Here is an 18,557-nt window from a genome sequence, read left to right on the forward strand (position 1 = left end):
CACTTTTCCAGCTCCACACTCTCGACTTCTGAAAGATCTTGCCTAATACCATCAAAATTAGCCTTCCACCTATTTAGAACTTAAACTTTTAGATGCGGTCTATCCTTTTCGATCACTGTTTTAAAGGTAATAGAATTATGGTCACTGGCCCCAAAGTGCTCCCCCACTGACGCCTCAGTCACCTGCCCTGCCTTATTTCCCAAGAGTAGGTCAAGTTTTGCACCTTCCCTCATAGGTACATCCACATACTGAATCAGAAAATTTTCTTGTGCACTCTTTACAAATTCCGCTCCATCTAAAGCCTTAACACGATGGTAGACCCAGTCTCTGTCTGGAAAGTTAAAATTCCTTACCATAACCACCCTATTATTCTTACAGATAATTTAAATCTCCTTACAAATTTGTTTCTCAATTTCCCACTGACTATGAGGGGTTCTATAATACAATCCCAATAAGGTGATCATCCCTTTATTATTTCTCAGTTCTACCCAAATAATGTCCCTGGATGTATTTCCGGTAATATCCCCCCTCAGCACAGCTGTAACGCTATTCCTTATCAAAAAATGCCATTTCCCCCTCCTCACTTGCCCCCTTTCTGTCCTTCCTGTTGCATTTGTATCCTGGAACATTAAGTTGCAGTCCTGTCTATCCCTGAGCCATGTAATTTCTGTTATCCCAGTCCCATGTTCCTAACCATGCCTTGAGTTCATCTGCCTTCTTTGTTGGGCCTCTTGCATTAGAGTAAATGCAGTTTAATTTTTCAGTCCTACCTTATTCTCTGCTTTGTCCCTTCATGCCCTGAATGTTTGACTCACTTCTATTTTCAACTGTACCAGTCTCAGATTGATCTATTTCCTCTCTATTTTCCTGGGACACGCTCCCCATCCCCACCTCACCTTATAAGTCTAAATCCTCCTGAGAACCTCTTGCAAATCTCCCTGCCATTATATTAATCCCTTTCCAATTCAGGTGTAATCCATCCTTCTTGTACAGGTCACTTCCACCCCAGAAGAGATTCCAATGATCTAAAATGTGAACCCTTCTCCGGTGCACCAGCTCCTCAGCCATGCATTCATCTGCTCCATCCTCCTATTCCTGTCCTCACTAGCTCATAGCACCGGGAATAATCTAGATATCACTACCCTTGAGAATCTTTTTAAATTCCTGCCTAACTTTCTATATTCTCCCTTCAGAATCTCATCCTTTTCCTTCCCTATGTCATTAGTTCCAATGTGTACAATGACCTCTTGCTGATCCCTCTCCCTTTGAGAACATTCTATACCCTTTCTAACACATCTTGATCCTAGCACCAGGGAGGCAATGCACCATTCTGGTTTTTCACTGCTGGCCGCAGAAACATCTGTCTGTGCCTCTGAGAGTCCCCTGTCACAATCGATCGCTTGGAACCTGACATACCTATCATTGCATTAGAGCCAGCCTTGATACCAGAAACTTGGCTGTTCGTGCTACATTCCCCTGAGAATCCATCACCCCCTACACTTTCCAAAACAGCATACCTGTTTGAAATGGGAATAGCCACAAAAGGCTCCTGTACTACCCACCTACCTCTCCTACCTTTCCTGGAGTTAACCCATCTACCTGGCTATATCTGTGGTTTTTCTTCCCTCCTATAACTGCCATCCATCACACCCCGAGCTCATGCAAATTTTCCATTTCCTCTATCTGTCGCTCCAACCGATCCATGCGATCCAATAGGATTCACAATCAAACACATTTACTGCAGATGTAATCATCAGTAACATTAAAACTCTGCCTAGTCTCCCACATCCGACCAGGAAGAGCATATCACTCTACTGAAGGTCATCTTTGCACCTTCACAATCTACAGACCCAGAAAATAGCACTGCCTTTTTGCTCTAAAAATAGTGCTCCAGGCTAACTTAGTACTCATGGTTTATGTTTTTAAAAAAATAATCAAGAGACAGAGTTCAATAAAACATATCATCAAGAAAGTACCCACTCTATTCAGTACTTCCAGCTTTCAGCAATGTTACACGTTAAAAACTATGCACTTAGCTGTTCCTGTGCTGGTTCTTCCAAGGTCAGCTATGAATTTCTCTGTTTGTTAAGTTTCCCTGATGCATCCGATGTCCAGGGATACATGGACTCAAACAGCAAAGGCAGTAACTGTGTAGATTCACTGCTGTGTCAGTTAGGTTTCTTTCTCTCTCTCCCTACTGACCATGTGCTTGCTTTCTTTGTCTGCCTTTCTTCCTTTTAAAAGTTCTGTTGTTTTGACTTTTTTTCCTCCAAAGTTCCAAAGCAAGGCAACAGCATCTAAAACAGTAACTATTGCTCCTGGAATTCGAAGAAATCACCTCCAACACCAAAAATCTCTTCAAGAAACGTTGCCTCAGGTCCAATTTCCAAGCACCTCTCAGCCTCTCAATTGTGGCGAGAAACTGACGCTGTCTTTTCAGCACCAGGAACAATGTCTTGCCAATGTTCCCCACTACTCAATGGTGGCAATCCCATTTCTGGTTTCTGTCTCTCCATTAGAATCAGGATTCAAAGTTTGGGAAGTGCTGTGGATGTGGTAGTTCACACACTCTGTCTCAGAGATGGTCAGCCCTGTCCGTTTACACTTTCCTGATAGTGGTTGACTCAAGTGCCTGTCCTTTCTCAAATAGGTTCTGTCCTGATCTCTCCCTTCTGAAAGCTACTGAACCTTCCTTGCTTTCTGCTGGTAAGGATTGACCTTTTCCCTATCCCTACCTGCCCAGAACCCCATCAACGTGTTTCTGTTGGTCTAGTTCCATCTTCTAATCACCATTCAGGAATTGATTCTGGGGATATCCTCCAGATACGTTTTTTTAGATTAGATTAGATTAGATTAGATTACTTACAGTGTGGAAACAGGCCCTTCGGCCCAACAAGTCCACACCGACCCGCCGAAGCGTAACCCACCCATACCCCTACATTTACCCCTTTACCTAACACTACGGGCAATTTAGCATGGCCAATTCACCTGACTTGCACATCTTTGGACTGTGGGAGGAAACCGGAGCCCCCGGAGGAAACCCACGCAGACACGGGGAGAACGTGCAAACTCCACACAGTCAGTCGCCTGAGTCGGGAATTGAACCCGGGTCTCTGGCGCTGCGAGGCAGCAGTGCTAACCACTGTGCCACCGTGCCGCCCTAAATTCATCCCCTGATTTCTGTATCATGTTGAAAGAACTGAAACCAACATGATCATTCTAAAGATGAGAGAATTAACAAACAATCCAGGTCTTTTTCAATGTATAATTTCAGTTACATCACACTGTAAACTTTTGCTATAAATTCTGTGTCTTACAATCTTATTCTCCACAACCACCTGATGAAGGAGCAGCGCTCTGAAAGCTAGTGCTTCCAAATAAATCTGTTGGACTATAACCTGCTGTTGTGTCATTTTTAGCTTTGTACTAACCATGTTAGTATAGAGCAGTTCCCTTTGTGGATTCCCTTCCTGAAGCTCATTTGGAGAGCACATCCCACATCTACAGTCATAGAGCCAAAGAGTTGTACAGTGTGGGTACAGACCTTTTGGTCCTGTGCCAAATTTCCTGTCAAAGGCCTTCTCCTGGTCCAGGCTGATGAGGCAAGTGTCCATCCCCTGTCCTGCATGTAGGCAATTGTACCCTGAGGAGCATGTGGCTCTTGGTCATTCTGGCTGGTGACCTCAAATGTATTAACAATGTGGCTAGGTAGCAAACTAGATACCACATCCAGATACCTGATGTAAATGGTTAAAGATACCAAGCTGCATGATGTTTTCAGTACCCCCCTGCAGATGGAGCACACGGTAGATACACCTGGTCACAGCCACTCAGGTCTATCCACTCAAGGATAGATTTCCTGTTGTGTCCCGCACATTCTTGGCCAGATCCTGCACATTCAAGCCGGTGTTCCTGTCTGATCACTGCTCCTGTTAGTCAACTGTCACCTACAGGATACCCAGTGGGTTGAAAAGGGAACATGAAAGCTGAATGTGAAATGGTTGACCCCAGAAAACATTGAGGAGCTGAAAAGGGATTACACAGGTTGGAGAACCATGAAGCCCTTCTTTCAGTCTCCCAACAGACTGGTGAGAAACAGTCAGAGTGAAGATCAAGAGGTTCTTTATCCTAAAAGGTGTTCAGATTCAAGATAGAGATAGGGAAACTGTGCAAACTTCAGAAAGTCATGCAGAGCCTAGTCCTGATGCAGTCAATGGGGATCAATGTCACAAAGGATCTCCAGGTAGTGAAGAGCTAGCAAGTCTTGCTCTTGGCCTTGGAGGCCTCCAAGATAATCTTCCAGTCTAGAGTCTGCACTGTGGTGCAGGATGAGACATGTTCACGTTTCTCCTTCCAGAAGGTGCAAATGAAGAGCTCTGTGCTCAGTGAGAACAAGGAAGAAGATGACTCAGTGACATCATCTCGATCTAATATCCTGAAGATCAGCCAATCCTTTTATGCCAGACTTTATGACATGAAGCACATAGACACCACAACCTCTCTGTCATTCCTGCCCTCTATCACGGAGGTCTTACATACACACACACACATATTGAAATCCTTGTGTCACTGGGCACACACAAAAGTGAGCTATATTGTTGGCTGACGCTGATTGCAAGTTCTAACTCATTCAACATACTTTCAACGTACTTTCCCAACACAGTCTAATAAAAGCAATCGTGTTTCAGGTAAAGATGGACTTCAGATGCAAACTACCTTGAACAGCTTCTGATGCAACTGTGTTTCAAACCGAAAGGATCGAGGGTAAGTGGGTGTAACAACTCTAACATAATGCCCAGTGGGCAGCTAGCTGTGGGCTGGGACTATTAATCTTTTGTTGGAAATGGAAATAACACTGCTGGCACAGAACAGCAGCTTCCAGTATCTGCAGTCCTTACTGTCTCCAAACTGGTATAGTGCCAAGTTGCAAATCCACCCAACACACATCAACAACAAACAGTGGCAGCAGAAAAAACTCCTGCAGCTGGCAACGGGCACCAATGTCCTCCTCAGGGTATGGCATCTGGAAGACAGAGTGGAAGAAAAAATATGTATTTCCATAACACCCTTCACTTTTCACAGCAGTTTGCAACCATTTAGATACTTCTTAAAATATCATCACAGCTGCCAGTTAAAAGTTACCAACTTAAAACTTAAATACAATAAGATCCCACAAAGTCAAAGAGATAGTGACCCAATTTGTCAGTCTTGGTTAATATAGTTTCATGACAAATTTGGGTCAATGACAGAAATGCAGAGTTATCATGTGGACTCAGAAGTGATATTTTCAGAGCAGACTATTCGCAGTTCATTGTTAAGGATTACCTAGACATGACAATGAGCATTGAACTCAAGTGGAGATGTAAATGAAAAACAGGCCTGAAGTGGTTGGTGGCAGGGGCAGGGAGAATTGCTTGACCTGACAGACAGTGAGAATTATCTATTTTTCTGGTTGACATGGGGCCACCTGGACTTGTTTTTATATCTATTTTGATGGCTGTAAAAGTTTTGAACTTATTACAAAATGGTGGTTTAGCATATAACCTTATATTCAGAATAGTATTAATAACAGGGACACTGCCTCACTCATTCGATTCACACCATCAGCTTGTGGTTCACAGGAGCTGTACCATGGAATTGGAGAGAGAGGTCTGAGTGACAGCATCACTGATGTCCCAGAGAGACAGAAGGCAGTATGAGACTCATTTGTTGTAAATATATGTGTACATTATGTAGTTTCAGATAAAAGATTCACTCATTAGTTGCATATGCAAAGTTCTGGAAAGAATTCTGAGGGATAGGATGTATGACTATTTGGCAAAACATAGTGTGATTAAAAGCAGTCAGCATGGCTTTGTGAAGGCCAGGTCATGCCTCACAAACCTTATTGAGTTCTTTGAGGAAGTGTCAAGCCAGGTCAACGATAGTCGAGTAGTGGATCTGGTGTATATGGACTCCAGCAAGGCATTTGATAGGGTTCCCCATGGTAGGCTCACTCATAAAGTCAGGAAGTATGGGATACAGGGAGATTTGGTTACCTGGATTCAAAATTGGCTGGCTGACAGAAGGCAGAGAGTACAAACCTCTATAAGGTCACCCCTCAGCCTCCAGCGCTCCAGGGAAAACAGCCCCAGCCTATTCAACCTCTCCCTCTTGCTCAAGTCCTCTAACCCTGGCAACATCCTTGTAAATCTTTTCTGAACCCTTTCAAGTTTCACAACATCTTTCCAATAGGAAAAAGACCAGAATTGCACGCTGAACCAATGTCCTGTACAGCCGCAACTTGACCTCCCAACTCCTGTACTCAATACTCTGACCAATAAAGAAAGCATACCAAAACGCCTTCTTCACTATCCTATCTACCTGCGACTCCACTTTCAAGGATCTATGAACCTGCACTCCAAGGTCTCTTTGTTCAGAAACACTCTCTAGGACCTTACCATTAAGTGTATAAGTCCTGCTAAGATTTGCTTTCCCAAAATGCAGCACCTCGCATTTATCTGAATTAAACTCCATCTGCGACTTCTCAGCCCATTGGCCCATCTGGTCCAGATCCTGTTGTGATCTGAGGTAACCCTCTTCGCTGTCTACTACACCTCCAATTTTGGTGTCATCTGCAAACTTACTAACTCTACCTTTTATGCTCGCATCCAAGTCATTTATGTAAATGACAAAAAGTCGAGGGCCCAGCACCGATCCTTCTGGCACTCCACTGGTCACAGGCCTCCAGTCTGAAAAACAACCCTCCACCACCACCCTCTGTCTTCTACCTTTGAGCTAGTTCTGTATCCAAATGGCTAGTTCTCCCTGTATTCCATGAGATCTAACCTTGCTAATCAGTCTCCCATCAAGACATCCAGCACTTCCTCCTCTGTAATCTGGACATTTATAAGATGTCACCATCTATTTCCCTACAGTTTATATCTTCCATATCCTTTTCCACAGTAAATACTGATGCAAAATATTCATTTAGTATCTCCCCCATTTTCTGCGGCTCCACAGAAAGGCCGCCTTGCTGATCTTTAAGGGGCCCTATTCTCTCCCTAGTTACCCTTTTGTCCTTCATCTATTTGTAAAAACCCTTTGGATTCTCCTTAATTCTATTTGCCAAAGCTATCTCACAACCCCGTTTTGCCCTCCTGATTTCCCTCTTAAGTATACTCCTACTGCCTTTATACTCTTCTAAGGATTCATTCGATCTATCCTGTCTATACCGGACATATGCTTCCTTCTTTTTCTTAACCAAACTCTCAATTTCTTTAGTCATCCAGCATTCCCTATACCTACCAGCCTTTCCTTTCACCCTGACAGGATTATAGTTTGAGAAAGTGAGGACTGCAGATGCTGGGGATCAGAGCTTAGAAATGTGTTGCTGGAAAAGCGCAGCAGGTCAGGCAGCATCAAAGGAGAAGGAGAATCGACGTTTCAGAATGAGGAGAGTGTGCCCAGCAGGCTAAGATAAAAGGTAGGGAGGAGAGACTTGGGGGAGGGGCATTGGGAATGCGATAGGTGGAAGGAGGTTAAGGTGAGGGTGATAGGCCGGAGAGGGGGTGGGGGCGGAGAGGTTGGGAAGAAGATTGCAGGTTAGGAAGGTGGTGCTGAGTCTGAGGGCTGGGACTGAGAAAAGGTGGAGGAAGGGGAAATGAGAAAGCTGGAGAAATCCGCATTCATCCCCTGTGGCTGGAGGATTCCTAGGCGGAAGATGAGTCGCTCTTCCTCCAGGTGTCGTGTTTCCATGGTCTGGTAATGGAGGAGGCCAAGGACCTGCATGTCCTTGGCGGAGTGGGAGGGGGAGTTAAAGTGTTCAGCCACAGGGCGGTTGGGTTGGTTGGTGTGGGTATCCCAGAGGTGTTCTCTGAAACGTTCCGCAAGTAGGCGGCCTGTCTCCCCAATATAGAGGAGGCCACACCGGGTGCAGCGGATGCAGTAAATGATGTGTGTGGAGATGCAGGTGAATTTCTGATGGATATTGAAGAATCCCTTTGGGCCTTGGAGGGAAGTGAGGGGGGAGGTGTGGGCACAAGTTTTGCATTTTTTGCGGTTGCAGGGGAAGGTGCCGGGAGTGGAGGTTAGGTTGGTGGGGGTGTGGATCTGACAAGGGAGTCGCGGAGGGAGTGGTCTTTCCGGAATGCTAATAGGGGTGGGGAGGGAAATATATCCTTGGTGGTGGGGTCCGTTTGGAGGTGGCGGAAATGACGTAGGATGATCCGATGTATCTGGAGGTTGGCGGGATGGTAGGTGAGGACCAGTGGGGTTCTGTCCTGGTAGCGATTGGAGGGGCGGGGTTCAAGGGCAGAGGAGCGGGAAGTGGAGGAGATGCTGTGGAGAGCATCGTCAACCACGTCTGAGGGGAAATTGCGGTCTTTGAAGAAGGAGGTCATCTGGGTTGTTCGGTATTGGAATTGGTCCTCCTGGGAGCAGATGCGGCGAAGGCAAAGGAATTGGGAATATGGGATAGTGTTTTTACAGGGGGCAGGCTGGGAAGAGGTGTAATCTAGGTAGCTGTACAGGGGGCATATACTTTCTCTGGACTCTCGTTATCTCATTTCTGAAGGCTTCCCATTTTCCAGCGCTACCAGGACCTGCGAACATCTGCCTCCAATCAGCTTTCGAAAGTTCTTGCCTAATACCGTCAAAATTGGTCTTTCTCCAATTTAGAACTTCAACTTTTAAATCTGGGCTATCCTTTTCCATCACTATTTTAAAACGAATAGAATTATAGTCGTTGGCCCAAAAGTGCTCTCCCACTGACACCTCAGTCACCTGCCCTGCCTTATTTCCCAAGAGTAGGTCAAGTTTTGCATCTTCTCTATTAGGTACATCAACATACTGAATCAGAAAATTGTCTTGTACACATTTAAGAAATTCTTCTCCATCTAAACCTTTAACACTATGGCAGTCCCAGTCTATGTTTGGAAAGTTAAAAAACCCCTGCCGTAACCACCCTATTATTCTTACAGATAGCTGAGATCTCCTTACAAGTTTGTTCTGTGCTGTACTTTTCTATGTTCTATGTTTTATATGCCTCGACTATACATTAAGTGGATTAAGCTAATACATTTTTGTCACATCAAACTGCATCTGTGTTCTTGTATTACTTTCAATCAGACCTTCATGAACCCATTAGGTACTTCCAGCTGAACAAAACAAGAGCTCCCCTTATTATTGTAAAACAACATTCAAGGAATCTTTTACCATTAAGAAGGAGGGGTTACTGAATGACAGTGTGAGGGAGCTGGATTAACACCAGCAGAGAATAATTTGTTCCCCCACAGTGTCAGAGGGGAGTTCGTGATTGGACCCCAGCTCAGCTCATTCTCAAGGCTGGATAGAACATAAGGTTGGCTGAGGGGATTGAAGAGAATCGACAGAAGAATATTCCAAGTTTACAAAAGAGTGTGGTGCAATGGTGAAGATGGGAAAGGATTTTAATATTTCAGATTCTGAGAGAGATTGAAACAAAAAAAAATTAAAATTGAAAAGTTGGTTGCTAAAGAAACCAGCTGGACCTGTAGGAACAGGAAATGGGTTGACATGAGTCATTACAGAATCTTTAACTGAGTGATGGGACATTTACTGTGGTTTAACTGTTAACTCTTTCATGGTGGGGAAAACGGTAAAAGCAATAAAAATTTCACCAAGGTGGAATTTTAGTCGATTCATCCTGTGACCTTATCTCAGCAGCAGTGTTTGTTAATCTTTCATCAGCAACCAGTTCAGATATGACCAGCAGTGAACTTCCCCCTCTCCTTTTACCTTTAATGGCAGTTTTACTGTTTTCCCTTCACCACCATCAATTCCCATCACTTCTTGGACCAGAGTCATTTTGATCAAGTCTCAAGTTGCACCTCTGGAACACAAACAGAGGAATAATGCAACTTGTATGTGCCCAGCTTCCACGTCTTTTATTCTGCAGGAAGGTGCACAACTAACAAGGCATTATCTGAAACAAAAACAGAAAACACTCGAAAGATTCAATGGGTTAGACATTGTCCATGGGGAGAGAATGAGAGCCAGAGTTTCACATCCATGATCTGTCATCAGAATCTGGTTCATGCAGACTTGCAGAAACTGCAGGACTGTGTTTTTGCAGCATTATCTTCTCAGGTACACTCACTGCTTTGTCAGTAAATACAGCCAGTTAGTGTACTGTCAGATCTTAGCTATCAGTAAGGAGCTGAACAGCCATATAATACAGTAGTCACGTTGGTGAGAGATTAATATTGGTACTCCTTTATTGGTATTCTGGGTCTTCCTTCAATAGTGCTATGTGATAGTTTCTGTACACTGGCAGGCAGGGCTGGACCATGACATTCCAAAGGACTACAATTTTGTCAGTGCAAGAATCAGTCCTGATTCTCCAGAAATGTAGCTGCCATTCAGGGACTCACCTGAATAATAATTCAGCAGCTGCTCAGTGCTGTCCCTTGTTCAGTGAGGGAATTGCTCAGTCTTGACTCTCCTAAGTGCACCAGCGAGCAGATTTCTGCTTAAGCTGATGGTGCAGCTCAATAAGATGCAGGCTAATGCCGAAAAATATTGACTACCTTTTTCAAAGTTAATAAACCATTTTCAAAGCTATCAAAGTACAAAATATATATGTCCCAAAGCCAACAGCTAAAGAACTCAAATTGTTAAAAAAAAAACCCAAAATCTTTCCAAGGACATAGCAAGGAGGGGAGAGATATCAATCGAAAGTGAGAAACTGATAACCTTACTCTCTCCACACAAAGAAAGAATTCTGTCATTACTGAGAGTTTGAAATGTAAATTTGATTCAATACTGAAGTTTCACATCTACAATTCTTACCCAACAGTTCTAACAATTGTGCTGTTTTCCTGAATTATTTGCAATTGCATGTCAGGATATTTTAAGAGTCATCGACCCAAGGGACATATTCCTAAATTCAACATAAGCCTAACAAGTGGAAGTGCCATTGCATAATATCGCAAAGTATGCAATAAATTTCACAGACCCAAAATATCCCATCAAAATCATTCACCAGAATACCTCAGTAAATGACATTTACAAAGCATCCTGTTACACATTTATAACTGTATGATTCATGATTCATACACGTTTGGAGTATAACATTCACACAGAGAATTAAACAATTTACCCGTTAAATATACAAAACTGGGTTGAAAGTTGGTGGACAAACCTGAAGTAATTGAAAATCAGAGAGTAGCTACAGTTCATGGTGGGAAGTATTGGAAACAAAACAATGATATTCTGTCTTGTGAAAGCTTACCTCAGTGGCTTTGGCACTTTGTCAAAATGATGAAAAGAAACAAAAAAATTAAAATAGGAGCCTTCAAACTCTCATCCCTCTCAACAAGCCCCTACACATCCTCATAGTGCCACCTCTCTGCACCCACTCTCCATGCCAGCTGATGCCCTCAATGACCCCACATATCCTCCATGTTAGCCTGTTCCCTTTCCAACTACCACGGTCCTCATATCTGCAATGCCAATCCATGGCCCTCTGTCCACTCATGCTAACATTTACCATCCACCTCCATTTGTCCTCACTTCAGGCTCTCTGCCTTTATTCCTGATGAAGGGCTTTTGCCCGAAACGTCGATTTTGCTGCTCCTCAGATGCTGTCTGAACTGCTGTGCTCTTCCAGCACCAGCACCATTAATCCAGAACTCATTCATACAATGTCAAGAAACCAGCAAACAGATGGACCTCAGGACCCATGTTGAGATTGTATTAAATATTTCAGTGGATCTTTTATCTTAGCCTGCTGGGCCAACTTTCCTCATTCCTGAAGAAGGGCTAATGCCCGAAACGTCGATTCTCCTGTTCCCTAGATGCTGCCTGACCTGCTGCGCTTTTCCAGCAACACATTTCCAGCTCTCCAGCATCTGCAGACCTCACTTTCTCCTTAAATATTTCAGTGTCTATTGATGATTTTAGGTTTCTGATTAAAAACTCATTTACTACATTTAACATTTTTTTATCTCTCATAAAATTGTATTGGACATCATCGTCCCAATTTAAAGAGTTTTTAACTATATGGAGCTGTTATCAAATATGTAAACTGGCAGTCACTCTGCTGTGATAATAAAACGTTGTGAAATCCACCATGTAGTAATCTAGTCATGGTAGGGAGGGTTATAGCAACAGAGTGAAACAACATGCTTTCTTTTTTGAGAGCAGACAGTTTTTTTCCCAAATACATGCAGAGTAATTTTAGATGCAAGCTTGACTACTCCCTTTATGACCACTTTCACAGTTCTCCTGACAGTTCCAATGAATGAAGGCCACTTGACCTCTCCCAAAGGGCACCTGATCTCTGCAAAAGCTGCCATGGAACCATATCCCAGAAGCCTCCTTCCCAAAGAATTCTGGCAAATGTAGACCTATTCCTACTGTTATGAAGATGTGGGTGTACTAAACCTTTTAAGAGAGTTAAAACCTAACAGTGACAGCCCCAAGTGTTCTCAGTAAGACACAATGTAACATGTACTTCAGCTACTGGGGCAGTGGTTGCCTGGAAACGACAAACAACAGATTAGAATTAGGCCAATTAGTTTAAATTATACCCTGAAAAATACCAAATTTCAATCAAGTTAGAATTGAGTATATTGACAATCTTAAAAGCCAACGACACAATCGGATGCTCTAGGATATAAGACCAGGGGGAAATTGAACAGTTGAGAGGAGAACTACCAAGCGCAGCATGTAAACAGACTGCCTGAAAAATAGCTCTCTTAAAAGGTACCATTTTCAATCAGTAACCTGTGAAGCAGAAATCCCTAAGAAGACGAAGACACAGGACGATCCAAATAGAAGAACTGAAAGCTGCCTGGTTTTGAGATAAGTAGTTTTGTTTTGTAAATCTTAATTGGGAGTTTTATCAGACTAGTATTATAGAAGGGAAGGTAAAAGATAGGTTAGTGTAAGGACTTGAAAATATTTATTAGTTAATTATTCTCTTATACTTTAAGAAATAAAATTGTTAATGTTTACTTTGAATAGTTCTTGGTCACTTGAATCTTTAAAGATTGCTGCACAGGATAAATCTTTTCTGTGTTGCTGATTTTAAATTAAATTTACCCCATGTCATAACACTGTAACAAAGGTATGCAAGCTGTGTTTGGAACATTCCACTTGTGAAAAGTAGATCTGCCTGAGGCACCTGCACTTTAACAAGTGAACGACTGATATACACATTAGGACCTGCCCATATTCCAATGCACCCTGGGCAAAAGGGAAATGCCATGCTTGAGGGCAGTAAGTCTCTGGATTTGGGTTTCCACCAGCACTTTGGCAATGACACAGAGGCTTCCCACCTGCCTCAAAGTTCAGGCCATAGTCCCAAAATATCCCAGTTCCAGTATATTCTATCGAAATCACTATCCCAAAACATTGCAGTGTTCTCAGAGTCACAAAACATCCACTTACCTCACAACCACAAATTATCCCATCAACATCACATTGCCAGGAAAGAGAGAGACCACTGCCTTGTACCCAACAACCTGTGAAAGGATGTATTTTTGAACAAATGGATTATCGCATTTGGGATTTGAGTTTAACAGGTTAAAGAGAGATATAGCAAATGAGCGAAGATAAATGGAGTGTGCTGTGTTCAAACTGGAACTGAGAAGTAACTGTGCTCAGAACAGCAAGCTCCCTGGGTACCAGGTCAAATTAGACATACATTGTTTGTGTCTGTGGAAAAGCTTGTTTTCCCTTTTTGCTGATTTGTTCAAATGGTTCCCCCTTTTTTGGCTGTGATTTACACCCTTAGAACTGCTAAGTCAGGTACAGCTCATCTACTGTCTAAAACACACTCATAATTAAGTCCACAATTAGAAATTTCTGCTACTTCTATATCTTCTTTATGCCTTTCTTTCAAAATATTTTCCACATCTGCACTTTGAATCTTGGTTGGTCATTAGCATTCTGGGGATTAGCCAGAATAAGTAATGGAGGGAACATTGCAAGTTTACAGCAGGACTTTGTGGAAAAGGGGCTCCTTTCAGGTGAATTTCCACATTGAGAGTTGATTCTAGAAGCTGCAATTAAATAGCACCTTTAATTTAGTTAAGGTGCTTCATGGTGATATCGAAGAAAAGTTGGCATCGGACCACATAAGGATATACAGACTAATGCTTGTAAGCTTGATCAAAGATACAGTTTTTAAGAATATCTTAAAAGAAGTGGGAGACGCAGGGGGATGAAGGGAGGGAATTCGAGAGCTGAGAACACAGGCACAGGTAACAGTCATGGAATGATGAAAATCAATAATGCAAAGGAGGGGAGAATGAGGTGGACACAGAGGTAAATCTCGGAGATTCGTAGGGCTGGATAACAGAGAATGGGAGGAGCTGAGGAGGCTGGTTTGAAAGCAGGTTTCAAGATTTAAAACTGAAGACCTTCTCAGACCAGGAGCCATAATATAGTTCAGAGAGCACAGATCTCACCTGCTGTTGAAGGACAAAGAAGTAAAGAACAGGATAGTAAACTTTCAATATTATTGCTGCCGAGTCTCACACATTTCATATCTCTGAGCCGCACTGTCAAATTAACCACAATAACGGAGCTGGAAATGTTGGCGGTTCATGGGTTTTCCGTTTGTTAGTCAAAGGCCACAACAGGCCCAGTCACAGCTACAATTAACAACTGTACCGAGTTTAAATGCTAAATCCTAGCTCTGACTGAGGTAAGCCTCAAAATATTTTCTTCTCAATGTCGAAGAGAGGGGCCACAGAAGGGAATGAAAGGGACTCAGACAAAGGGATGGAAGGAGGGAGAGGGAGATACACAGACAGATCTAAAAAGTCAAAAAGAGTCGGAGCCAGAAAATAACAGAAAGAATAAGCATTTCATGAATAAAAGGGAGTGTAAGAGGTAAAGAAGTGGAAGAAAGAGTGTGGAGGGGAAGTAGGTGGATAGGTAAACAGAGGGATATGTGCAGTTCCAGACCATTGTTTGCAGACAAAATCTTTTTACTATTTATCAATTAAATCAGAAGGCAAGTCATTCGGATTGAAACTTGCTCTGCTGAGAGACTCCCCACTTCTGAAAATGGGGCTGGGATTTCCAGGCAGGAGCTGGTTGCTGGCCATGGTGTGACGGCAATATGTCAACTCTGACTCACAGGCCCAATGGTTCAGCTTTGACTCCAGAGATCTGAGACCAAAATCTAGGCCAACACTCTCTGAATCCCACACAAATACACAGACATGCACACAGAAACACAGACACATTCTCTCACATACACGCATACCCTTAACAGCCGCACACACACACACATGCACGTTATCACATATATGCATACACATGCTCTCAAATACACGCACACATACACACATTCTCTCACACTCACGCATACTCTTACAGCCATGAGCACACACACACACCCACTCAGACACACACATGCACACACATAGTCACACACACACAAACATAAACACCAACACAAGCACACAACACCTTCATTTTGATTGAATTTCTAGCTCATGGTAGTAACTGCTGGATTTTGCTGTTGGAAGCCATTTTTTGCGAGGCTTAGTGCAGAATGAGTATCTTGTTTACAGGTAGCAGTCCTGAAATGATCAAAGTTGCTCTCAGCAGTTACTGTTCTATTCCAGGCAGTGAGAACCAGCTGCAATATGCTGAAACATCCATCAATGATGCAGAATGCTGAGATGGCTCGACTGAAGTCAAACACTGAATTCACCAGGCCAGCATATTCTGAGCTCTGCTGCTAAACTTGGTGTTAGGGGTTAGTGGGTGGTTAGATCCTGATGGTTCAGGGGTTACACAGGGACAAAAACAATTTTACATCTCTGTATGTCACTGCCTGTCTCTCACCAGGATTACTGAAGGTCTTAAGGAGAAAGTGAGATCAGAGTTGAGACTGTGGTGCTGGAAAAGCACAGCAGGTCAGGCAGCATCCAAGAAGTATGAGAATTGACATTTCGGGCATAAGTTCTTCGTTAGGAATGAAGCTTGTGGGGTGGGCGGCTGAGAGATAAATGGGAGGGGGTTGGGGGGAAGGTAGCTGACAATGCGATAGATAGATGAGAGAAGGTGACAGGTCGGAGAGGAGGGTGGAGCGGATAGATGAGAAATGTGATGGACCTTTCAGGAGGGTGGTGCCGAGTTGGAGTCTTGGGACTGGGATAATGTGGGGGGAGGGGAAATGAGGAAATTGTTGAAATCCATAATTTATCCCGTGTGGTTGCAGGGCCCCAAGGCAGAAGATGAGGTGTTCTTCCTCCAGGCGTCAGATGGTAAGAGTTTGGCAATACAGGAGGCCCAGGGCCTGCATGTCCTTGGCGGAGTGGAAGGGGGAGTTGAAGTGTTCAGGCACGGGGCAGTGGGGTTGGTTGGTGTAGGTGTCCCAGAGATATTCTGTGAAACGATCCGCAGGTTGGTGCCCAATCTCCCAGATGTAGATGAGGTCTTAAGTAAACCTCCATTGCAGATTCACGTCTTCCTCAATGAAGCAATAGCAGTCCGGGAGCCAATGTGGATCAATGAATTTAAGGTGAAGGGTGAATTGGATTTGGTGTGAGTTAAGATACAGACACATGAGGTTTTGATGAACTCAGTTTGCTGAAGGTTGGCTGTGAGTTGTACTGTTGAGACATGTCAGATTGTTCGGGGGTTTGACAGCTATAACCCCCCAACAGAAACTACAACAAGGTGGGGACATGGGGCCACATTTTGGCTGTGAAATGGGTCTCCAGAATCAGAAGATTATCTGACTTGCAAACCCACCTCCTTTGAAAAGCTTCCCAAAAAGGGGAGTTTTTGCTTCAGGTGGGGTGCAGATCCAAAGAAAACCTGCAGATGCTGGAATGCAAGGTAGACAAGCAGGAGGTTGGAAGAACACAGAAAGCCAGGCAGCATCAGGAGGCGGAGAAGTCAATGTTTTGGGTGTAACTCTTCTTCAGGTAGAGTGTGCCCAGGATGGAGCTGGGCTCAATGACCCAGAAGGACCATGTGGGCAACATTTGGGGAGAGGTCAGTGCCAAGCCTTGCTGGTGAGGCCTAGCCTGGTTCTCTGAGACCTTGTCCTGTGTGTGTTAAGATTAGTTGGGCTCCCTAAGGTTTATTCCTCATAGCTCTCACTGCCAACTCACGGCCCCTCATTTCTTTCAAACCACTTCCCAGTATCCAGCAATTATCCTCCAGTAAAAATCGAGAGTCAAAGTAAAAGTATACTTTGAACTATTTCATGTAGCTGTCACTCCTTCCACACTTATAAGTGAAAATAAATCTTCAGCTGACTAACGGCTGAACCTTATGTTGTTGTTTTGTGCTAAATCTGAGTTATACTGTGTTTTTTGAAGGATTTGTTGCTGCTAGTCTGAGTGAGTTCACTCACTGTACAGTCAGTTCTGCCAAGAAATGTGTATTTCTTCCACGCAAATTGGCTTTAACACGATTGAAGAATTTAGACCGTTATTTGTAGAACGCGAACTTTCCTTTTGTGTATTGACTATAATGTGATTCCAGTCCCATTCCAGTCCAGTTTAAATAGGGTGGTTATTGTGTGATTTACTTATAACTCGAGATCACACTAGAAATGAACTATTGCATTATATTAGAACCAACTGCATCTTACTAAACTCATCTCATTTACGACCTACCGTGCCCCCAATGGTGTCCCTCATTTTTGATTTCCACCCCACCTTACCATGCACCACTCACAGAACAATTCGCCACTTAACCAATATCCCAGAATTCACTGACATGCTGTGCTGTTTTCTAAGTCCAGACAAACAATGTCAGTCTGAAGCTGCCCTGTCCACTTCCTGACATTTACTCCTGACATGGCAGACAGAGAGAAATCAGCGCCCCACTTTGTGACTTTGTTCCTGGAATACTTGCTGGACAATGGGACTTCCTCTTCCCTCAGTATCAGCAGGGTGGCTATGACACCAGACTATCCCAGACTGGTCAGAGGTTTTACAGAAGTCTCAGCCACCTGGAGGAACACCCAGCACTGTGGGAAAAACGTGAATGTCCTTCCACGACCACTCTTCCAGAATAAATCCCACCACCTTCTCTCTGATACCTCTCACTCATTCAACTCTATTAGAATACCTACCAAGGCCCATGGTATACCACCCTCACTATTGCCTGAACATCTTCTCTCACTCACTCCAATCCCTGAAACCACAAACCCTGCTATCCCCACTGTGCTGCCTCCTCACTCGCTCAGAACACCTCCCCACCCGCACCACCCACTTCCATCTCCCATAATACCATTCCAGGAGCTAAACATCCCACACTACGACAGAAAGACCGAAGACACGTGGCATAATCAGCTTTTATCAGCAGAGAATCCTGACTCTGACCTCCTTGAGCAGGGCCTAGACTCATATTAGAGGCTGCCCTTCACTCACTGTTCTGGAATCTTCTCGCAAAGACTATCCCTCTTGACTGGACTGAGGTCCAACTGATAATTATGACACAGTTCCTAGTGTTGTGTTCATACTAAATAGCAAGGCATGACAGAATTAATCATCTGGTGTTTCTGGCTGAGGGATCGATGTACAAATAGGCAAGCCAAGATTTGCTGTATCGGG

The sequence above is a fragment of the Chiloscyllium plagiosum genome, unplaced genomic scaffold (genome assembly GCF_037043375.1).
Source record: "Chiloscyllium plagiosum isolate Xiang-an unplaced genomic scaffold, Cpla_swu_hap1 HiC_scaffold_48, whole genome shotgun sequence".
NCBI classification, from domain to species: Eukaryota; Metazoa; Chordata; class Chondrichthyes; order Orectolobiformes; family Hemiscylliidae; genus Chiloscyllium; species Chiloscyllium plagiosum.